The sequence below is a fragment of the Panthera onca genome, chromosome B1 (genome assembly GCF_046562875.1).
Source record: "Panthera onca isolate mPanOnc1 chromosome B1, mPanOnc1 haplotype 2, whole genome shotgun sequence".
Classification (NCBI taxonomy): domain Eukaryota; kingdom Metazoa; phylum Chordata; class Mammalia; order Carnivora; family Felidae; genus Panthera; species Panthera onca.
In genome coordinates, this window is record NC_138342.1 from 179,394,728 (window position 1) to 179,419,407 (window position 24,680).

General features: G+C 45.6%; 2 long non-coding RNA genes across 2 annotated transcripts; one reads left to right on the plus strand and one right to left on the minus strand.

Moving 5' to 3' along the window:
• Positions 1 to 4,000: 4,000 nt before the first annotated feature.
• On the minus strand, positions 4,001 to 19,295 carry LOC144616101 (uncharacterized). Its single transcript, XR_013555016.2, has 4 exons — positions 18,961 to 19,295; positions 16,520 to 16,612; positions 10,622 to 10,687; positions 4,001 to 7,062 (listed from the first exon to the last, which is right to left on the minus strand). It is a non-coding gene; the product is annotated as an uncharacterized LOC144616101 (long non-coding RNA).
• A 4,012-nt stretch (positions 19,296 to 23,307) lies between these two features.
• LOC132693183 (uncharacterized) lies at positions 23,308 to 24,314 on the plus strand. Its single transcript, XR_009616635.3, has 2 exons — positions 23,308 to 23,761; positions 24,047 to 24,314. It is a non-coding gene; the product is annotated as an uncharacterized LOC132693183 (long non-coding RNA).
• The last annotated feature ends 366 nt before the right edge of the window (positions 24,315 to 24,680 follow it).

The window sequence follows — 24,680 nt, forward strand, 5'->3', positions numbered from 1 at the left end:
CGGAACACAGCAAATTGCACTGTGCTCTATGCCACGAGTACTGGTGTGAGGGATTACAATGAGAGTACCATATTTTTCACTTCTCTTTCATCTTCTTCACTAGTCTGTGAACATGGAGAGCAGGGTGTGGTAGCCTTAGATGCCTTATCGGTAAAGCAAGCAGAATCATATTTATCTTGCAGAATTTTGCCAGCCAGAATTTTGGAATGGTCAAATAAAAAAGCGAATGTGTGTCAAGTGCTGAAAACAATGCCAGAGATGTAGCAGTACTCACTAAATGCCAGCTATTGGTATTATTTCCACACTTCCTGTTAACATCACACGCTTGGAAGATGGAAAAAGTCATGGATCTTAAGCATGTGCAGTCACTAGAGTAAGTCACGGAACCGTAGTATTTGTAGCTGGTTGACATTTTTTAAAGGATTGTAAAGGTTCTTAGAAATTCTCTTTTACGGATGACAAAAAGAGAAACGGAGGCCGAGAAAAAATGAAGCAATTCGCCCATGTTTTTCACAGGAGCATAAATTACCAACACTCAATATTTGGATCCCACACGAAGAGCACAAAAACCTCCCTAAGAAGTTAAAAACCGAACAGGACTCCTATCTGAAGTGAACACACCCCCAAATCCCCGCTTTGCACTGTTCCAGGGATTCTTGTAACTTGATGTACATTTGCATGGTGAATAGCAAATCTGAACTTTCGGCGTCCTAAGTGATCTGCTGCAAGCGTTCCCAGTATTTTGTTTCAATCCCTGCTTGCGTGCCTTTCACTCAACAGGTTTTCTTCAAGCATTGCAGGCACCGGGCAGCAAAGCCTTAGCCCATCGCACCACTAGATGGCGCTACACCCACTCCGGGGAAGCCACGGCGTGCGCGGGAGGCGGAAGCTGGTGGAAGAGAGGAGTTTAACGTCCTGGTTCCATTTTAAATGTTCATACCCAGACATGAAAGCAGATGAATTAAATGTGCCATTATCCCGCATACTTAAATCTAATTGGATTTGATAAAAATAGAGCAGAGCTGGAGAAGCGGCTGCCAGCCCAGCATCTCTGGCCTGTATTTCAGGCCGAGGGAAGATCCTGACAGAATGCAATCTCCACGCTAGAGCGTGGACATCCCCAGTAACAGAAACAGGAAGAAAACACATTCTGGATCTTCTAAGAAAAGGCCAACCATTGTAATACTATTTCAGAGACCATGGGAGCTGAATAATGAGAGCTGGTGATGGAGGGCCATTTCTAGAAGAACTTAAATATAAGAGGCTATAATGCAGGGATAAGACGGGGAAATGAAAGATGACAACACGTGGAACGTCTCTCAGAAAGAAGAAAAACAAATGCTTCCACACCAACAAAGTGTGGAGAGTCAGGCAGTGTGGCTTGGAGTGGAGCTCAGAGTTAACAAAATTTCAAGGCTGGAAGGAGCCTTGTAAGGAAGCAGGACTGGGCCTGAGAAATAAAGAACTTGCTGGAAACCACACAGATCATGAATGGCAGACAGGCACCAGACCTGCGTTTGTGCGAACCAGTACTCTTGCCACTAAAACTAGCGTGGCCCTCTTAACGGCTCACTGAAAACCTTGCACAAAATCCAAGGAAATCCACGCAGAAGCGCCCTCCCGCCACCTCCCTGCATGCACATGTGCACACATCCACCGTCCTCACAATACAGGAAATTGAAGGAAGCCATCTGAAACTTCAGCGGCGGCCGCGGCCAACACAGATAACATATCAAACGAAAAGCTGGAAATCAGCACTGTTCACATTCACACAGGAAGCCCCAACTCAAGCTGTTTGACCCTATTTAGTAATCAGTTCCAGGCTCACAAAAGAATGCCAGAACAAAAACCGAAGGCAAAAAAAAAAAAAAAAAAAAAAAAAATCCCCCAAAACAACAAAAAACATACTCCCAACCTTTTTCCTTGGGAAGAAGAACGACTCCAAGAAGTTTCAAGAGAGGCCCATCTGGTTTACAGCGTTTTGCAGGAAATCTGGTGACTATTCTGTGATGCCATTGTCTTCGCCAACCCCGGGGAGGTGGCACACCAAGACGGTCACTGGGATAATTCAGGTGCATCAAAGCCATGTTTTACCTCCGTTGTGCTGATATTTTAGCCGAAGGTATTTTGGACCTAAACATCTCCGGTGATTGTCGGATATATTGGTGTGATGGGAAGTGCTGGCAGGTCTGTGGCTCCGCCCCCCACTTATAGTAGCTGTACCCTAACCAACCCTTCTGAGCCTCCTTCTGTCAACACGGGACCGAATCAGTGTTACCTCACAGGACAGTTCTGAGGAGGGCATGAGAGAAGATGTCCTATGGCACAGAGGAGCCTCCGTAAATATCAGCCTCTTTCCTTCAGTTTAATTTTCAAATTCCCTTCGTCACTTACACTGTGAACCTGGCCTTCAGCAGAGAAGAAAAACGTCTCATTTTCTTTGGAGCCACTGCTGAATTCTCTCAAGTTTTAACCAGGCCAGTGGCTCTCTGAATATTTTGGTCTCAAAGCCTACTGACCCCTTTACAAATTGAGGATTCTGAATTTTTCTTAAAAAAAATAAAAGGTGGGGGCGCCTGGGTGGCTCAGTCCTTAGCGTCCGACTTCGGCTCAGGTCATGATCTCACGGTTCGTGGGTTGGAGCCCCGCGTCGGGTTGGAGCCCCGCGTCGGGCTCTGTGCTGACAGCTCAGAGCCTGGAGCCTGTTTCAGATTCTGTGTCTCCTTCTCTCTGTGACCCTCCCCCGTTCATGCTCTGTCTCTCTCTGTCTCAAAAATAAATAAACATTAAAAAAAAATTTTTTAAAAATAAAAAAAATAAAAGGTGGGCTATCAGTATTTACCATGTTATAAAGTAACACCGAGAAATTTTAAAAATATTTAAGAGTGACAATAATGAGGTATTACATATTAATGTAAATTACGACAAATAACTATTTTCCAAAACAGAAAATATTTAATGAGAGTGATGTCATTTACATTTTACAAATCTCCTTAATGTCTGGCTTAAGAGAAAACAGCTGGATTCTCCTATCTACTCTGCTTCTACATTGTCTCTTGTAATGTCTTGTTTTGGTAGAAGCCTATGAAGAAACCTCAGCCTCTGTATGAGGGAGGAGTATTTTAACAGTTTTTAAAGATAGGTGCGCACATTCTTTGGTAGTACACCCAAACTCACTAAGGGCTAACTTCTTTAAGTTAATTTTAATGTGGAATCTGGAACGTTTTCAATGAACTTTTTAAATGCTCTTCCATGAAGTCCATTCATCTATTTTGCACTTTCAGTGGTTCTTTTACGCACGCATGCTTTTGTAACATTTGGAAAATACTGACTCACTGAGTTACGTAGATCTTCCCAATTTCAACATAGTTTATTACACATGCAAAAAAATCACATTATTAATATACTGCCACCAATCTCATCAGAATAATTTCTATAAGGAAGCTGTCAAGCTCACTGTGATGGACATGGGCTTTCTGTAATTCTTTCTTGAAAGTTAAAATTTTATCATTGGCAACTGACATTGTCAGTTGTTTTACTGGAGGGGACAAGCTCACTTTGTTCATTTTGAGAAAATACCTGTCAGATATCCAAGTCTAAATAACTATAGTTTGTCTTCCATTCTTTAGAGTGTCAAAGAATAATGATGTTCCATGGGGAATGAAAGGCTAGTTTGGCTCACTATTCAATTGCCAAGCATTTTTCCTCAAGAAAACCAACACCCTTCATTATTCAGCAGAAATGCCTTATGTGTATTTTCCATTTTATCACAGAGAATATTAAATGCACATGTACTCAGAGGTCAAGATTTAACAAAATTAACAATTTTTACTGATTTATCAAGGACGTTCTTTTAAAACTTTTTTTAATGTTTATTTATTTTTGACAGAGAGAGAGAGCGCGCGCGCGCGAATGAGGGAGGGGCAGGAAGGGAGACACAGAATCCGAAACAGGCTCCAGGCTTCGAGCTGTCAGCACAGAGCCCGACGCGGGGCTGGAACTCACAGACTATGAGATCATGACCTGAACCGAAGTCGGACACTCAACGGACTGAGTCATCCAGGCACCCCAAGGACATTCTTTTTTTAAAAAAAGATTTTATTTTCAAGTAATCTCTACACCCAATAGGGGGCTAGACCTACAACCATGAGATGAAGAGTCACATGCTCCACCAAATGAGCCAGGAGGAGCCCCTTAAGGACATTCTTTTTTTTTTCTTTTTTCATTTAAATTTTAGTTAGTTAACCTACAGTGCAATATTGGTTTCAGGAGTAGAATTCAGTGATTCATCAGTTCTTTATAACACCCACTGCTCATCCCAACAAGTGCCCTCCTTAATGCCCATCACCCATCTAGCCCATCCCCCCCAACCTCCCTCCAGCAATACTCAGTTTTTTCTCTATCATTAAGAGTCTCCTGTGGTTTGTTCCCCTCTCTTCTCCCCCCTCCCCTTCCCCTATGTTCATCTGTTTTGTTTCTTAAATTCCACATATGTGTGAAATCATACAGTATTTGTCTTTCTCTGATTGACTTATTTCGCTTAGCATAATACATTCTAGCTCCATCCACGTCATTGCAAACGGCAAGATTTCGTTCATTTTGACGGCTGAGTAATATACCATTGTGTGTGTGTGTGTGTGTGTGTGTGTGTGTGTGTGTGTGTGTATACCACACCTTCTTTACCCATTCATCAGTCGAGACATTTGGGCTCTTTCTGTAGTTTGGCTATCATTGATAATGCTGCTGTAAACATTGGGGTGCAGGTACCCCTTTGAATCTGTAGTTTTGTATCCTTTGGGTGAATACCTAGCAGTGAAATTGCTGGATTGTAGGGTAGTTCTATTTTTAGTCTTTTGAAAAACCTCCATCCTGTTCTCCAGAGTGGCTGCACCACTTTGCCTTCCCACGAACAGAGCAAGAGGGCTTCACTTTCTCCGCATCCTCACCAACATTTGTTGTTTCTTGTGTTGTCAATTTTAGCCATTCTGACAGGTGTGAGGTGGAGTCTCATCATGGTTTTGATTTGTATTTCCCTGATGATGAGCACGTTGAGCATCTTTTCATATGTCTGTTAGCCATCTGGATGTCTTTGGAAAAGTGTCTATTCATGTCTTCTGCCCATTTCTTAAGTGGATTATTCGTCTTTCGGGTGTTGAGTCTGGTAAGTTCTTTACAGATTTTGGATACTAACCTTCCAGGACATTCTTAAATGAAACTGGAATCTGTTTTCCTGCGTGTATGTGGTGACAGTTGGTGCCATGTGCCAAGAAGGCGGCCATTTTGCCCTCTACTGCTTTTGCATCATCAGAAGGGTCACCACAGTGAAAAAGCCAACATCTTAATATTAATATGAAAATAGTTTTTACCTTACAGACTCTCTGAAAGGGTCTCAGAGACACCCCTTAGTGTTCCTCTCTCCTCAGCTCTCCAACCCCAGTGACCTCTGGCTACTCCAAATTCTATTGCAGCACTTAATAGATTGGGGGTATCTCTGAGTCTGTGAGGTAAAAACTATTTTCATATTAATACTAGAATATTTTTGTTCCCCAAGTTCTTGCTTTGTAATTGATTCTACCCTCTATTTTTAACAATAATAAATGATTTGGCATATCTATTACATGTCAAACACTATTCTAAACATGAAAAATACAGTAGTCAACAGGACAAGTAAGTCATTGCTCTCATGGCCCTTATATTCTAAGATAGACAATAAACTTGTAAATAAATGAATGCATGAGACATAAGCCCTATAATGATTAAAAATAGACTGACGTGACCAAAGGCGAGCTTGTAGTGAGATGGCTCCAAAATGAGGGGTGTCAAGTGTGTGCTCTGGTGTGAATAACGGTAATCATGAGAAGAAATGAGGATGGGTGAAGTTTCCAGTAGACTCGCTGGGGTAAAACTGGAATTCCCCTGGAAAGCTCGGACAGGGAAGAGGGAAGAAGGCATGGTTCTTTGTGTTTGAAAGGAGTGCCATGTTATCCTTTCTGGGGAGGACGGTACCTCACCAGCCTTCTGGGGGAAACAGCAAGGCAGCGACTGGTACAGGATTGCTGAGGTTACTGGTTGCTGCTTGTTCCTTCTAGAGGCTGGTGGGAGAAGGGGCCAAGGAGGGAACTGGATTTATCTGTAACATGAAATTTTGGTTGTCCTGGTTGTGATACCCAGCCGACATCGACATCCAGAGGCTGGCTCTCACCTCTTTTTGTTGTGGTTGTTTATTTATTTATTTTGAGAGAGAGCAAGCACAAGGTGGGGAGGAACAGAGAAAGAGGGAGAGAGAAAGAATCCCAAAAGACTCCGTACTGTCAGCACAGAGCCTGAGGCAGGGCTTGAACCCATGAACCATGAGATCATGACCTGAACGGAAATCAAGAGTGGATGCTTAACCGAGTCACCCAGGCACCCACGGCCGTCACTTCTGATTCAGGGTATTCTAAATCCACGACTAGAGCACACTAACAATTTTCGTATCCGTATTCACCTAAGCCAGCTATCTGGGGGCAAAACCAAACGAATGAAAATAAAAACAAAGAAATCTCACAAAACTCAAAAGAAGGGCTTGTAGGTCCTGTTGCAAAAAGCACCTTGCGATGGAGGAAATTCTATGCCACTCACTTGAAAGAGTTCTGTAGAATCAGTTCTACCAGATGGCAAGAATCAGTTCTTGCCCTGTTTTCCTCTCCCCTTTCCCCTAGAAAGGTGTCCCCACTGTTCCTACTGAAGGAATGTGTCCTCTGCCTCTCCAGGGCACGTTTCCGGTGTTTTCTTCTGCTGAAGCTCCTCTCATTAGTCCAGGGGAGGCGTCTCTTCTCTCCTGGAGCTCCACCTTTCCCTTCTCTTCCCCATGAGCCCGCTCCTCTGGGTCAGTGCCCCTTCCCCCATGCTGCACAGGAGAGCCGCGATTTTGTTTCCTGAGTTTCACCTTTTCCTGTAAGTATGAATTACTGTAACCCCAAAACAGGTATAATTTACCTCTTCTGTGTGTCCTTTTTTCCAACCACTTCATGGTTTTCAGAAGGGACATACCGGACAGGTCACAGGTCTCGGTGCAGAGTACTGTGTAAATACAGTGTAAAGTCGACTTACAATGTGACAAATGTCTCTCCCCTCAAAGTGCCCATCCAAGGCCATCCATTCAATCTCCTCTACCCATTAAATCAGAGCAGATTCCCCCTTCTTAGTAAAGCGTAAAATTCTGGAGGGCAGGGACTATTGTCTGTCACCATACCCCCATAACCCCTGCCTTTACAGACTGTTGACACTTGGATTGTAAGGGTGTTAGAAAAGGTGGTTCCCTCTACTCCTCAGAGGCAGCTGGGGGCGGGGGTGGGGTGGGCATGCGTGTAGTGGGACCACGAGGGTTTCTCTAATCTCTATTCTGAGAGCAACAGTACTTCCATGGCGCCCACCCTCCCGCAACCACATAACTTATGACACGGTCCCTTTGGGGTTGGCTCTGAGGTATTTAAAGCCAAATATATATGCCACATTTAGCAACTCTGCAGCGTCTTCTCACCAGTGTCTTAAGAATGAGATACAGGGGCACCTGAATGGCTCAGTCAGTAAGCGTCCAACTTCAGCTCAGGTCATGATCTCGCAGTTCGTGAGTTCGAACCCCAGTTGGTCTCTGTGCTGACAGCTCAGAGCCTGGAGCCTGCTTCAGATTACGTGTCTCCCTCGCTCTCTGCCCTTCACCCAGTCTCATTCTGTCTCTCAAAACAATAAACATTAAAAAGAAATTAAAAAAAAAAAAAGAATGAGATACATAGGTTTCCTGGCTGCCATGTCCTGACGACCACGTCTTCATCATTGTTGTTCTGCCTTTGAACTCCTGAAAATAGACCCCCATATGAACTTTACCGAGTGGGTCCTGCATTTCCACCATAGGACCATTTTTCCCATTTTAAAGTCACACGAATCACAGTGAGCCTTCCCTTGGGGCCCTGGGGAACCCTGGAGGGGGAACAACACATTTTAATAAGGAAAGGGGGAGTCAGTCACAGGGAGCCAGTAGGCTTTCACAGCTGCCCACCCCAGTTCTAGGCCACCGGCACGCACTCTAAGTGACGCATGAGTAATTTGCCTTGCGTGCCTATTGACCGCACTAGGATGGGGGTACGTGGTAGCTGTCGGGGTGGGTGGCGGCCCAACTAGCAGGAAATCCTAGAGAAGACAGGAAAGCGGAGGAAGAGCTGTCCGGTTTTCCCGACAGCCTCGTGCTTTACGGTAAATTTATACACTGCAGGGTGAGGCAGGAAGACCGGGGCGCATTGTAACTGGCCACTTGATCCCTGCCCATCCCAGATTCTCAGCTTTATACCCAGCTTCTCCCCTTACTTCCAGATCTTTGGTTTCTGCAAGCCTCTGAGCCACCTCTTAGCTTGTTGAAATGTTCCTTCTGTCTCACGAAGTCCGATCGACCCCTTGCTTTGAGCGTCTCCTTTTATCCTCTGGGAACCTGTTGAACCACAGACTCCGTCACCACTGGCTGACCCGGTAGCAGCACCAGGCATGGGAGAAGACTGCTACCAGAAAGAAACTCCGGGGCACAGTGCAAGCTGTCTTTGTGCTCCAAATCTTAACCGTTCAAATATCTTCCTCCAAGTTCTACTCTTCGGTATAACTAAGCTCACGGAGAGCAGAAATAAAGGGAGCCGAAGTAAGTCGTAACTAATGTAATTTCCATTGTGGAATGTCAGCTCATTTATTTTTAGATGAAAATGTATCCCGCTTTGTCACCTCCTACCTAAGGCCCCCAAGGAAGGTAGTAAGCATTGATAACGTTCGTTAAAAGCTGAGATTTCACATTTTGCTTATTTTTGTTTGGCTCTGCACAGCCAAAGGGCAAAGAATTCAGACAGCTTTCCTGCAAACACCCACTTTGCGTTTATACCGTGTACGAAAGCAAGCAGGCTCTGGCGGTTGCTGTCAGGGAAGAGGAAATTGTCCTCAGCTTAATTCCCAGAATGTAGAGTTCGAGCATGTGGCAGGAACACGGCGTGTGTACTTGAGAAACACAGGGCCCTGCCACCGCGCTGAGAGCAGACGGATGGCTTCAGCAATACACGGCCCGAGTTTGGTGAGGCCATTTCCTCCGTAAGAGGAACACTGTGCCTTCACAGGCATCTTGGTGGATTTAATTTTGGTTTTGGCTTACGGTGCTTTAAGATTGCTACTCCAGGGACACCTGAGTGGCTCAGTTGGCTAAGCGTCCCGTACTTTGGCTCAGGTCGTGATCTTGCGGTTTGTGAGTTCGAGCCCCGCATTGGGCTCTTTGCGGACAGCCTGGAGCCTGTTTCGGATTCTCTGTGTCCCTCTCTCTCTGCCCCTCCCCCACTCATGCTGTCTCTTTCTCTCTCAAAAGTAAAACATTTTTCAAAAATAAAATAAAATAAAATATTCACTCTAGAAGCTGAATGTGTGAAGAAGACAAGTGCTTGTTCCCCCAAAATGTCATGGATTACATGGCCATGAACTGAACACCCACTCTGGTTTCTTGTCTGGTCAGGTGGCCCCCGAAGCAGAGCCCAGGTGCCTGGAAGCCAGGTGTTCATCACCTGGCCCTCCCCCACCTTTCCCATTTCGTATGTATTTAGTCAGGGTTCTGCAGACAAATGGAACCAAGATGTATCTAGAGAAAGGGACTTATTTTTAGGGATCTGCTCACGCAATTTGGGGGTGGTGGCCAGTTCAGAACCTGTAGGGCAGGCTGGCAGGCTGGAAAGGCCAACAAGACCTGATGCTGCAGGCTGGAAGCATAATTCCCTCCCTGTCGGGGGGACCTCACTCTTGCCTCTTAAGGCCTTCAACTCAACCCATCGATGAGGCCCACCCACATTGTGGCACATATCTGCTTTACTCAGAGTCTGCTAATTTAAATGTTAACCATATCTAAAAAGATACCTTTCTGGGCAAATACAGACTGATATTTGGCCAAACTGGACCCCACAATTTTAGCAAAGATGACTCATAAAATTAACCATCTGCACATAGTAAGTGCTCAACGAAATGATCTGCTTTGATATGCAGTCCCAGACAAAACCTGCTCCTGAGCCACTACTTCTTCAGCTGAATGATATAGGGGTTGGACTTCCTTCCTCCAATTCTGCTAGGCCAAGGTTACAAATGTAAGTCTTGAGAATGTAGACAAGGTGTGACCTCTGGTCCCTTCACACAAATTGAACAGCTTTAAATGAGATGATAACACCTTCCCTCACCATTGTGGCTGCCCCCAGTATTGGCAGCAATAGAATAAATCCTATACGGTGGTTCCCCCCTTATCCTCAGGTGATACTAAGACCCCCTAGTGGGTGCTGGAAACCACAGATAGAACCAAACCCTACATATACTATACATACATACCTATGATAAAATTTAATTTAGAAATTCTGTGCAATAAGGATTAACAATGATAACTAATAGACGATAAAATAGAACAATTATAATAATACACTGTAATGAAAGTTATGTGAATCTGGTGTCTGTCTCAGAATAGCCTATTGTCCAGCACTCACCCTTCTTTTTGTGATGATGTGAGATGATAAAATACCTATGTGATGAGAGGAAGCGCGGTGAATGACGTAGGCGCTGTAACTAATGTCGGGCTACTACTGACCTTCTGACGACATGTCAGCAGGAGGGTCACTGCTTCTGGCTCATGGTTGATGGCACGTAACTGGAACTGTGAAAAGCAAACCGCAGGTGGTGGGGGCTACGGAACAAAGTTCTATAATCCCATGAGCTGTCTTCTTGGTGTCCTGTTTTTCTCAGGCCTCACCACACCCAGGGGCAGGACTCAAGCTGCTTAGGGGGTCCAAATCACCAGTTCTCCAGAAGAAAAGGGCTCCTCCTCTAACAGTGAATAGGCTGCTTAAGAATTTAGAACCCACGGGTGAAGGAAATGCTTCTGAAGTTACTGGGGGCTACGGGGCTTCTAGAAAAATAGGCCCGAGTTCCATCCTTGACTCCTGGTCTCTTTGTTGTTTTTTTCTTTTAACCAGCCGAGGAAGGAAATAATGTCCAGTGTCACTGGACACTGGAAGAGAGTCCATGAGGAGGAATGAGAGTCAAACCACAGTCAACACACAACCCTAAAGCAGTGCCTTGTCCATAACACTCAGTAATGTTCAAGGAATAGGAGTGCCTGGGTGGCTCAGTTGGTTGAAGTCCAACTCTTGACTTTGGCTCAGGGCATGATCTCAGGGTGCTGGGATTGAGCCCCATGTTGGGCTTTGTGCTGAGCATGGAGCCTGCTTGGGGTTCTCTCTCCCCTTCTCTCTCCCCTTCTCTCTCTGCCCCTCCCTTGCTTGCTCTCTCTCAATAATAATAATAATAATAATAATCATGGAATGGACCAGTTATCCTCTCATTTTATCCTTTCTCCATCTCTATTTTCCTGAACCCCTGCCCAGAGGCAGCATCCAGGGTCATGATTCCTTTTGCTCGATTCAACCCCAAGGCTTCAAGCAGATAAAACCAATACACTGGAGACCCTAAACACCATCGTGGTGCCTCAGCTTTGAATCCATATATCAAATAGGATGGGCGTTTCGTTCAGGCAATGTTCCACCAGGAGGAAAAAAAGCAAATACTTTAGTTTAGTTCACATAACACATAGACCTATTTCTGTTTTCTGTCTGACTCCATGTGTATGAGGATTTTGACATGAGGAAGGCAATTTGCTTTAGAAATGCGTTCTTTCATTTAGATTTTTGTTTGTTTGTTTTGTTTTCTGAATTTGCAGCTCACTGACTGAGCCAAGTCACTAACTCATGAATCTGGCATTTTAGGCATCTAGATTACATCTCTTGACAGTTGTTTTTATATGTGGAGTTTATTTGAAACAAATGCACAGTCAAGGATAAGTCCTTGGACTTGGAGCCAGTAGAACTGGGCTCTGATGAAACCCTGGACGTCATGTAGTTTATTTCTGCCAATGTAGAATAGATGCATAAAGCCAGTGGTTTGTATTCCATGAGGCTCTGAGGGGATACTGAACTGTAAAGAGGTTAACAGGGACATAGGTCTGGAACTTAAAAAATGTATTGTGCTGTGTTAGATCAAGCTCAAAAAACACCAGCCTCAAATCGGGTGACCTTAAGAGCCATAGTCATTACCTTTTATATCTCAGGCTCATCCTTGTCTATCAAAGAGCTATAGCTCTCAAATGAAATACATAATCACTCCCTGAGGGATATTAGGAAGTGATATTATTTCCCAAGAAGCAAACAAACCGGCACAGAGAGAGACAATAAGGGGATGGGAGACCCTTAACCGGTTGTGCCGAGGAAGATTTTTTTCAGAAGATAACGTCCAGGCTGAGAACTGAAGAGTCAGGAGCAGCCGGCCGTGGGGAGCTGATTTCACAGAAGTAGTGACAGTTAAGATGGACAACAGCGCGGCTGAGGAGCTGCGGGGACCGCGTGCCACCCCCATGGCATCTGCCCCGCGCGCCTGGCCTGCTGGTGCTGACGTTCACAGAGAAGGCAGACGGTGGGGAGGAGAGATGGGGAGGAAAATCAAAAGCTACGTTGTGGACAGGTCCTGTTTGTGACGACCGCGAGAATTCCAAGGGGAGATGTGGGGTAGGCGTGTGTGTGTCAGGGTCCTGGCAGGAAACCAGGGCCAGGGGAAGAGAGCTTCATCAAAAGGCTCTTTACAAAGGTGTGGGCAGAGTTTAGGAAAAGCAAAGAGGCGGTGCGGTGCCCTGAAGCTAGTGACAGAGGGGAGGCGTTCCCATGCCTGGGCCTGAAGAAGCAAGGGAAAGGGGTGGTGACTGGTTGGGAGAGGAGGCTGGGGCACTAGAGGTGGATGGAGAGGACCTGCTGAAAGTGTCTGCAGCCTTCAGGGGAGAGACACAGCCGGTCTGAGGTGAACCACAAAGAGGGAGCTGTGCTAATCGACTTATTGACCTCACCCTCCTACCTTTCAATCTTCTGCTGGAAACTTCTATTGGCTAAGCCCAGCTGGAAGTCAGAGAGCCTTCTGATGTCGTTCACAAAAGTCAAACTGCTAGGGCAGAGAGGAGGGTCACCAAGAGTACAGAGTGGGTCTGGAAGGACAAACAGAATACACACACCACAAGGCAGCTGGATACACAAGTTGGAGCTCTACAGAGACGCGTGAGCTGGTTAGAAAGAGTGGGTAAATAGGCAGGAATTAAAGTTTTGGCCATAGATGGAAGGAGAGCATCGTGGAAGGAGAGCAAATGAGGAGCAGTGAAGAACCCTGCTATTAGAGCTTAGCTGGGGCACCCGGGTGGCTCAGTCGGTTGAGCATCCAACCGTAGCTCAGGCCATGATCTTGCGGTTCGTGAGTTCGAGCCCCAAATCAGTCTGCTGTCAGCCTCTCAGTGCAGAGCTGGCTTCGGATCCTCTGTCCCCCTCTCTCTGTGCCCCTCCCCTGCTATACTTGCCCTCTCTCTCTCTCTCTCTCTAAATTAATCAATTTAAAAAAAAAAACATTAGAGTTTAGCTGGAGAATAAAGAGGACTTTGCAAAGGAGACTGGAAAAAAGTAGCCAGAAACCAAGGAGGAGAACCAAGATAGTGTGGTGTCACAGAAGGGCCAACAGGAGATGAGCGCAACAGAAAGAGGCAGTCATCCTCCTGCGTCAAATGCTCCTGGAAGCTGATAACAGAAATGCGCCTCTGGCTTTGGCAACGTCGCTCAGCAACTATGCCAAGCACCGTGCTTGTGGCTGTTGCAAAGAGGGGTGAGCCCTGGATTCTGAGAACATCCCAACCTAGACATGGGACCAGGCATTCTGTGGGGTGACTGATCTGATAGAAATAGGAACAAATGCCTTTTGAAGCAGAAAGTGTACTGGGAAAAGTTACCTAAGGACAATCAGTTATGCATATGGTGTGTATAGCAATTCTTCGGAACAAAGAATTCCAATACCAGGAAAATCTTGCATTTTAAGCAAGAGGAAAGTGAAACTCAGGAAAGTAAAACAACCTGTCACTCCTTGAATCAGTACCCCTTTAGGAGGATGCTGACAATCTGAATGTTCTCTTGATTTCAGACCTTTTTGATTAGACTTTCAAAGGACAGACCTATGACCTATGTTTTATTAGAATTGAGATGTTATTTACTTAAAAATTTTCTGTGAAAGTAATATGTTTATGCCAAAGAATTGTTAATAATATAAGAAAATTAAAATCACTTTTAATTGCATAATCCATACCCCTAAGTTTCTAGAATGTTTTTCAGTTTTTTCCTGAGTGCACGTATGGCTGCCTAGACATTTCTCTTTAAAAAATGTTTTCCACACAACCAACAGAGTGAAATGGCAACCACAGAATGGGAGAAAACATTTGCAAATCATGTATGTATAGAAGGTTAACATCCAGAGTATATAAAGATCTCCTACTATGTTCAACATCACTGATCATTAGGGAAAATGTAAATCAAAACCACCCTGAGATACCACCCCACCCACCAGAATGGCTACTATGGGAAAAAAAAAAAAAAGATACACACGTATAGAAAACAATAAGCGTCAGCAGGATGTGTAGAAATTGGAATTCTTGTGCACTGTTGGTGGGGATGGAAAATGGCGCAGCCTCTACAGAAAACAGTATTGCAGTTTCTCAAAAAATTACAAACAGAATTACTATATTACCTGGCAATTCTATTTCTGGGTATATATCTAAAAGAACTGAACGCAGGGCCTTGAACAGATACTGGTACTCCTATGGTCATCACAATATTCTTCACAACAGCCAAAAGGTTAAAAGCAGCCCATTCTACCGACAGAGGAGTGGATAAACGAAACGTGACATATACATACGATGAAATATTGTTCAGCCTTGAAAAGGAGTGGAATTCTGACACATGCTGTAACACGGACGAACCTTGAGGGTATTGTGCTGAGTGAAACAAGCAGGCACAAAAATACAAATACTGTGTGATTTCACTTATAAAAAGTACCAGGGCAGTCACATCCATCAAGATAGAAAATAGAATGGTTGTGGCCAGGCGCTGAGGAAAGGAAAGAAAATGGGGAGGAAGGAATGTTGCTTACTGGTACAGAGTTTTTAAAAATTATTTATTATTTATTTATTTATTTGGTGAGAGAGAGAGAGAGAGTGGGGGAGGGGCAGAGAGAGAGGAAGAGAGAGAATCCCAAGCAGGCTCCTGGCTGTCAGTGCAGAGCTAGATGCGAGGCTCAATCCCATGATCTGCAAGATCAAGATCTGAATTGAAATCAAGAGTCGGATGCTTAACCGAGTGAGCCACCCGGGTGCGTTGGTATGGACTTTCACTTTTGCAAGATGAGGAATTCTGGACATTGGCGGTACAACAAGGTGAATGTATTCAATGCTACTGAACTAGACGCTTAAAAACTGGCTAAAATGATACCTTTTATGTTACAGGTATTTTACTGCAATTAAAAATTCCACATTAAAATGTTTATAATTTTGTTTTACTTCATTTAAGAATACCAAGTGAACGTCTTTTCATATCAATAAACATTTTTTTATTACTATTTTAGTTGCTACACCACGGTCTGTTTTTGTTTTTATATCACTTAGTCAAATCTCTGTTTTTGGACATTCGGTTTTCTATAGAGCTAAACATCATAAGCAAGTTGCAATGGACGTCACTATAGCTACATCTCTGCCAAATGTATAATTATTTCCTAAGAATAAGATTAAGACAAGAATAAGAATAAGATCAAAGGAGAACAGAGCTTATCAGGGGTGAAGCAGGTGGGAAATGTAATACAAAAGCTGAAATATGAAAACCAATCAGCAAAGAACTGAAGTGAGGTGTGATAAAAATTAAGTGCTATGCAAAATGCTTCTAGTTGGAGAAAGGAAATGTTATTTACCTATTTCTTATTCTTTATTCTTTGCCTGTTCCTTTATTCTTTACATATTCTTTACCTATTCTTTATTCTTTACCTATTCCTTTATTCTTTATATAAATTATACTAAGATTCTGCTATGCACCATTGTTCTGGACACTGATTTCGAATTATCTTAGATACTCTCTTATCCCTCAGGAAACCCAAAGACTAGGGAAGAGAGAAGCAAGTAAATCAACATTTCAGTGCAGCTTAGTGCAGAAGGGACTGGAGCTATGCCTCAGGTCTAATGGGAGAAGAGGAAATTCACCAACGGGGAAGCCTTCTTAAAGGAAGTGGCCATATGTCAGTGAGCTGAGTTTTGACAGGAGTCAGAGTTAAGTTACACTTAAGAAAGTGGGTAACTAAATGGGGAAGTCCAATCCAAGATGGCCCCCAACGATCCCTACCTCTTGGTATTCACACCCTTGTGTAGCCAATCTCTCCCACAGGATTGGGGCTGTTCTGAGTCACCAAGAGAGAATGGTAGAGATAACGCTGTCTGAACTCCGAGGCTAGATTACAGAAAGCACTGCAGCTTTTACTTTGCCCTCTTGGATTACTTGTCCTGGAGGAAGCTGGTTCCTAGGCTATGAGGATATTCAAACAACACACATGAAGAGGAACTGAGGCCTCCCCCCAAGAGTCAGTGCTAACTTACCAACCACATGAATAAGGCACCTGAGACGTGGATCCTTCAACCCAGGGGGAGATAGCTCCGGCCAACACCTTCACTGAGGTCTCATGAGGGAGCCTAAGCCAGAACCAAGAGACATAATAAGCGATGACTGTTTTTGTAAGCCACTAAAAAGTTTTGGGGTGATCTGTTTCTCAACAATAGTTAATTTAACACACTATATCTAAGCATGGGTGAATGCATAGCTGAAAATTTTTAAATATGGGAGATATTTGGAGTGACCTCAGAGAAGGTAACATGTGGGGAAACGGAAGTAGCCGGAAACAGAGAGGAATTCCTGGGCCAGATACTCCTTCGTTTTTGCCAACAGAACCAATACTGTTCACATATTAGGGGAATATTTGGATGAGGTCACATAGGAAGAATGTGTCTCTTAAGAAAAACAGCAGTCTCGACAGCTGGTTGAGCATCCGACTCTTGATTTTGGCTCAGGTCACGATCCCACGGTCATGTGATAGAGCCTTACACCGGGTTCCTCACTGAACATGGAGCCTTCTTAAGATTCTCTCTCTCTCCCCGCCCCACCCTGCCCTGCTTGTGCTCTGTCTCTAAAATAAATTAAATTAAATTAAATTAAAATAAATTAAAATAAATAAAACAAAACAACAGGCTGATGGGAAAGCCTTGGCTGAGAGCAAACCCTCAAAGGGTGAGCAGAGGATGAAAACTACAGAAGTCTAGGAAAGAGTGTCATGGAGTTCTAAAAGTTAAAGGAAGAGTTTCAAAAAAGAGGGGGTGGCCTCTCTCTCTCTCTCAAAGGCAGCAAAGAAGTCAAGCAAGGCCTGAGAAACGGGTACTAGAATTGTCACCGTGGACTACAGTGAGGTGTGCACAAAGTGCCAGGGAAAGTGCCCCGGAAGGCAGGAAAGACGAGCCACATTTGAGTAGAGACTCCAGGAGCGGGGGAAGTGGACAAGTGAAAGGGATTTCACATCCAGGTGTGTCTGGACCCTGGGATGGGAGTGGAGGTGGGCAATGGTGAGGCCGGATGGCAAAAGGTTTTAGGGAGAGCACGCTAAAGAGCCTTTAAAAAAATTCAGTTTATTTTGAGGGGGGGGGGGGGGCGGGGAGAGAATCCCAAGCAGGCTCTGCACTGACAGTGAGGGGCTTCAACTCACAGACCCTGAGATCACGACCTGAGCTGAAACCAAGAGTCCCACGCTTAATGGACTCAGCCACCAAAACGCCCTGAAAGATCCGCAACTTTAACCTGCAAGAGGGTGATTTTTGAACTGTCCCCTGAAGAGCCCAAGGGCTTCCCACCTGCCAGACTGGTTGATGGCAGAGGGCAGGCAGGATGGTGAGGTGGGTTCTAGCCTCCACCTTCCCACTCCCTTTTCTTTCTTTTTTTTTTTTTAATTTTTTTTAACGTTTATTTATTTTTGGGACAGAGAGAGACAGAGGGGCAGAGAGAGAGGGAGACACAGAATCGGAAGCAGGCTCCAGGCTCCAAGCCGTCAGCCCAGAGCCTGACGTGGGGCTCGAACTCACAGACCGTGAGATCGTGACCTGAGCTGAAGTCGGACGCTTAACCGACTGAGCCACCCAGGCGCCCCCCACTCCCTTTTCAAACACATTGTGCTTCTGATTCGTCCTTCCTTCGGAGGCTGTATGCCACGGCCAGAATTCTGAAAACCAGCCGTGTTGGCGATGGAAGCCGTGGCCTCAGAGACGCGCCAGGCTCAAGGAGAGGGGATCACGTCCTCTCACCACACAGGAGGGCGGGCAAGGCCCTGAGCGCCACCTGCAAAAACGTGCAGGTTTTCTGGATCAGCTTCAGTAGCAACGTGGACTAGAAAGGGACCTTGGGCTTCGGCGAGGGCTCAAACCTTACCAAGGCCCCGCAAAGGACGGCACTCCCGCAGTGCGGCCCTTCCTGACGAGTCACGCTTCCCGGTGGCACACCTGTCATTAGCTCCTGTTTCAATCTCTGCTTCCCAGGGGATGAAGCAACTCACCAAACATACATCCTCACCCAGAGGCAGAGGCGGGGTTAGCTCCCCGGACTCGGACTCGGACTTTAAACTATTGTTTAAAGTCTTCAACCACCAGATGAAAATAGTGGAACAGCAGGGCTGTTCGAGGCACGGGCACCGAACCAGGGCGCAGAGGGGCGGGTGGGTCGTGGGAAGCGAGGCCCAGGGAGGGGGGCAGGTAAAGTGAAGAGAGGCATCCCAGCCTGTCGGGTTTGCCCGAATCTGGTTCCTTCTGTGCCAACCAAGAGAAAGTCGTGCTCTCTGAGCCCCCTGCTGTCTCTCATGCCGTGACACTGGTTTTCAAAAAAGTCTAACGTGTTCAAAGGTGCCAGCTTCCCGTTTTCTGTCAGTTTCTAGAACGGTGCAATTCAAGGGAGGAGAGGAGGATCCTTCCTTTTCCGTAACACGCTTACATCTTAAAGCGCTCACCTTCGGGAGTCGCGCGCTACGTGGCGCAGAGCGAACGGATCCTCGGGCTGCTACGTGACTGCGCGCTCGCCGCGCCCCTCGCCGCCCCGCCGGCGCCCCTGCCCGCGCGCTTGGCCGCCGGGCGTCCCGGGGGGCGGGGTCTCCTAGGCGAGGCGGGGCGGGGCCTCCCCTCCGGCCTCCCACGCCCTCCACGCGCCCCGGTCGGGGAAGCTCCGGGAGCAGACGCGCTCGCAGCCAGGTGCGGAATTCCGTCTCCTTTCTCCACCCGGGGCGCGCAAGGTCACCGCCGCGCTCCGAGCCCTGCTTCCTCGTTCTTACGCTAGGGGCTGGCGCCATCCCGGGGCCCTTACAGCACTCAGGTCTGAGGCTGTGTTGTCCTGAATGTCGCTTTTCTGTGCCCCTGTCTGCAAAGCGCCGCGAGTTCCTTGGGATAACAGTGGTGACTTAAGTTTGCCACCCATTGCTTATGAAATCCACTAAAATGCCACTTTAGAATCAGTGCTGACTTAGATGCAGTGACTGTCACATCGTCCCTGTATAGTTTACCAGTCACTATAAATGGTAGGGTGGGATACAAATCATTACTTCCATTTTTGCCGATGAGGAAATTAACGTTGTTTTTTTTATAGTAATAATCATTATTACTAAAAAGGTAAATTGCTAAAGAATTTACATATATGAAACTCCTTCTTCTGGAGCCACTTTCAAAGAATGCTCCAGATCTGACCTTAAACAAAGGTAAAGGGCAAAGCGATGTTATCTTTTAGGTCAGGAAAATAAACAGAGTTTTCTGTTTTCTTCCCTCTTTTGTAAGCAGTGACATTTGAGAGGTTTCTCACCAGCAGGTTTTTGCTTATGCCTGAAAATTATCTGACTGACATTAGCCTAAACAAGGGGCAGGGGGCAGTCTAGGGGGACCTCCCTTGTGCTTTAAATAGAATGTAGGGAGGTCACAGAAATGGGGGCCTATAGTTTTTTAGGGAAATATCTTCGTGCTCATTTTATGATCTCCCTGACCCCTGAAACTGGCGAGGAGGGTAGAAAGGAATAAGATTTCTCTGCAGCTGCTTGCTTCCTTGGTGAGGCTTGGATAGCGTCCAAAGAACCCCAAGGGTAGCAGTCCAGCTGTATAACTGGTCTGGGGTGGGAGTAGTGAGGGTGCATATGAGTCCCATCTGCAGATCCTCTACTGACTGTGCATTTTAACCTGTACTGCGGTGTGAGGAGATGACTCTCTCTGCCTTAGAAAGCTCAGAAAAGTTGCCTCAAGTGGAACCGCCGGGAAATCGCAGAACTGACTTTCAAACCCAACTATCTGAACTCCAGCTTCAGTACTGTCTCCTATTTCAAAGAACACGCATGTTCTCAGGCCCCATCAGAGTGAGTCCTCGGATGGCAGGGACTTCCAGGGGAATGAGAGTGTGGGTCTCTCTAATCTACAGTGACCCGGCTCCAAAGCAGTGGGATTGGGGCGCCTGGTTTCTCAGTCAGTTGAGCATCTGATCCTTGATTTCAGTGCAGGCCTTGATCCCAGGGTTGTGGGATTAAGCCCTGAGTTGGGATCCGTGCCGAAAGTGGTGCCTGCTTTGGATTTTCTCTCTCTTCCTTTCTCTCTCTCTCTCTCTCAATCTGCTCCTCTCCCCCTCTCACTCTCTCTCTCTACAATAAAACAAATAAATCATTAAAAAAAGAAAAAGCGGGATTCATTGAAAACAAAGTCACACAATAAGAATTGGCAAAAGGTGGCCCGTGGGCCAAACCTAGCCCATAAAAGGCCAGCAAGTTAAGACTGGTTTCCATATTTTTTAGTGGTTGGCGGAAAATCTTTTTTTAAGGAATATTTTGTGACATAAAAATTTATGAAATTCAAGTTTCCATAGCCACAAATAAACTTTTGTTAGAACCTATCCATGCTCATAGCGTGTATGGCTGCTTTCACGTTACCAACTCTGTGTTGAATAAAATCGTTTATCGTTATTCACCATAATCATGTTCTATAAAGTTACCAGGAATACTGAATTAGCAAACACTGAACCATTGCTCCTGAGGGAAATACAGGGTGAGGGGTCTGCAAGCCTTGGTCACAACATTTTTGTCAACAGATGAATATATAACCTTATTTTGTGTGTATTTATGTTAAAAGAAATTTCATTTTCCTGTATTATTTATTCCTGGACATTGCACACGTGGCCAGCTTGTGCTGGGACAAAACTTGGCTGGCCTACACAGTTTTCCCCTTTTAAGGCCCATCACAGCCTTCTTGCCCATAGAGCATTGACAGCCCTTCACTATGCTTGGGTGCCATTTTAAACATGGCAATCACTCACAAAACACACACAAAAACCATGACACTAAATAGACCACCGAAAGGACATTTGTGTGCAGTATGAAAGCCGAAATGAGAAGACAGAAGGTTGCCTTGTTCACTGTCACAGCTGGGAACGTAGGTGTCTGGTGAGTCACGTTTTTCACTGCTCTGCACATGTCCCTGAATAACACAAAGGCACCACCAGTATTGCTTTGGGGATTATAAATAAATTTCAGTGGGGCGCCCGGGTAGCTCAGCCGGTTAAGCAACCGACTCTTGATTTCGGTTCAGATCATGATCTCACGGTTCGTGAGTTCAAGCCCCTCACTGGGCTCTGAGCTGATAGTGCAGAGCCTGCTTGGGATTCTCTCTCCCCTTCTCTCTCTCTCTCTGCCCCACCCTAAAGTGCCTGCTCTCTCTCTCTCTCTCTCAAAATAAGTAAATAAACTTAGTGAGGGGGCAAATTCCTAACTATGGAATCCAATTATAACGAAGATCCACTCTTCTTGCAGCAGAGAACCGTGTGGACTATAAAATACACAATTTTACTGGATGGCCTTTCATGAAAAAGTTTGCCAGCCCCTGCTCTACAGTGTTTTCTCAGCCTTTCCCCCAAAGAGAGTGAAACAGGACAACAAAGGGACACCATAGTGGTATCCAAACTAGAGAGCACTCATAGGAAGAGCAAAATGAAATCATTCACGACGTCAGGAAACTGGGAGTTCACGTAATTGAAGGTGGAAAGAATTTCCAAACCATAGAGCAAAAGCTTCACTTTCTTCTTGCCTCAGATCTTCTGGTTTTCATTCAACAAACCATTTTCCAGTACCTCTCATTTGCATGGGTCTGTACTGAGGGTCAAGTTTAGTTAGTAACCCCCTTCCTTGGTCAATGTGTTGCGGACGGAAGCAGTAAAGGGTGGGGAGAGGAGAGAGGACTTGACACAAAGCCTGGCCAATTTATAATATACTTGACTGTTTATGTACTTGGATAATCAGCTTCTGCAACAGATTATGTGAAACACTTTGTTTGCTTGTATGGCGTTCTGGTCGCAGAAAAGATCTGAGACAGCTCACAACCCAAGCAAGTCAGCTGGAGTGAGAAGAGCAGGTGGGTAGGTGAGGGGGGGTCTGAGAAGTGATTCGATACAAGCAGGCAGTCCCTAGGGGCCAGGGATTGTTACCGTGAGTTTCAAGTTCGATTCTGAGGTTCCCAGCTCAAAAAACTCCGGTTGGGGGAGATAAAAGTCAGTTCTGAGAGCAAACTCCGAGGACAGGGGCTTTCTGCTAGTCCTCAGGACTAGACCGGTTTCCTGATGTGAGGTTTCTCAGAGTGAGACCAGGAGGGGCAGGGGCCCAGCTCCACAAACCCAAGCAGATCCAAACCAAATGCTTAACGGCTTCCTACCCCCATGAAAATGCAACTCTGTATTTTCTTTGGAACCTAAACGTTAAATGTCTGAGTATTTACTTTTCCCATGTCTGGCTGTACCCAAAGAAAACACCTAAAGTACCAAGAAGCGTGATACACTGAGTAATTTTGAAATCGCCCTTCACGGGGGACATTCTCGTCCAGCCTCTGGCTAAGGGTTGGAAGGCATCAGGTCAGCGCTGAGAGAGACCATAGTTTGTTGTTAACTGAAGTGCAGTCCGTATAGACTAGAAATTTTAGACGGCTGTGGAGTGTGAAGGGCCAGCAGGCAAAGCCAGGAACTTTTCTCAGGAAACACTTCGGGGTCCACCCTAGCCTTGAACAAGCCACAGCTTTATTCTACAGGGAGGGCTAGAGGTGATTTCATCCTGGAAGATTTTCAAAGGCCACCACCCCATGAAAAAATTCCAGCAATGCTTACATCTGCATGGCCAAAAAAAAAAAAAAAAAAAAAAAAAAGCATGTTTCTCCTAAGACCCTCATGGAGACCAGTATACGTGAAGTCCCTTTATGCTTACCCTGACCCTTAGTCTAGGTGACATATTTCTTCTTCCTGTTTCTTGACATGGAAACAGAGGCTCAGACAGATTAAGGACTGGAGTCCCAGAATTCTGATCCCATTGAAATTTTCCATCAGTCACGTGCTATTACTCCCAGCTACCCGTGCTCAGTGATGTCATAGTGGATCCCCGTGTGGAATATGAAGTAACAGGCTGTGTGCTGGGAGACAGCAGAAGTCACCTGCACCCCAGGAGCACACACACCACAGCACTTGAGTCAGCTCAGCCTGGACACAAACCGATGTCATTCCCAAGCCTCGCAGTGTGGGCTGGCCAGTCCTCACGGGGGTCAGAGTTCATCCTAGCTGCCCAAAGACCTCACCATCGACCTGAGCATTAGATTTTACGGAGGGGAGTTCACTAGAGCGGGATCACACAGCGAGTCCTTGAACTGGGCATCCATGCATCGAAATTCACTCCTCCCTCTCCCTGTCCAACCCCTACCCTCTGCAAGAAGTCTCTACAGGTTTCTAAGCCGCTCCGCACACCTGAGACCAAGCAGGTGCTAAAGATAATGCTAAAAATATGATCAGACGAGTAGACCATAAGCCCTTTCATGTCGAGGATTAATTTGAAGGGATTTGTCAAGCGCAGAGGTCTTCTCCCGGCCTGGTGGAATCCAGACTCTCCTTGTACTGGGGTGGAGAGTCTCCTTCCGAAATCGCGTCTTTGAACCAGGATGCAGCTCTCTCCGGAAGCGTTAAAAAGTTACGAGTCTCAGCTCGGAGGCTGAACATGAAACCTCAGCCCTTCAACCTCACTTATGTCTTTTTATTTTTCTTCCCAGATTGCTGCAACCAAACGAACTCCGTTGCTCCTAGCAGTGAATCCCAGAGGTGAGGCTTGAGGCAAGGATAAGGGAGTGTGAGAAGAGGCCCTTTATCTGGGATGAGAAACGTAGGATTGAAAACAGAGGGTGGTGATTCAATTACATATCATACGTTTCCTGTCCATTACAGACTGATGCCAGACAGTTCAAAGATTTTGCTTCTTAAAGCTTCGATTTCTATTTGTGGGCTGTTAGTGCTGACTGAAATAAATATCTTCAGATTTGATTGCTTCTTATTTTTTAAAGGAGAGGTGCTCTTTGTTTTTGTTTTTTTTTTTAAAGGGTAGGTGAGTAGGTAAATGAGTCGAAAAGTTAGCTAAGGTACAATCACCCCTGCCAGGATGCATGTAAAACAGAATCCCAAGGAAAATCATCAGTGTCATTTGAAGCCGAGAGATAGAATGCAATTACAAACAGCTGTGGTAAAGCCCTAGCTCACTGAGAGCTTAATACAAAGGAGGAGAAACATACCTTGTGAGCATCTGGCGTTGAGTCTCACTCTTGCCATTTTCTGGAAAGAAATCAAAAAAAGACCCAGCATCCAATGTCAATGTGTTGGTCCATCCTTACCCTAACTGAGATTTCTTCCAGG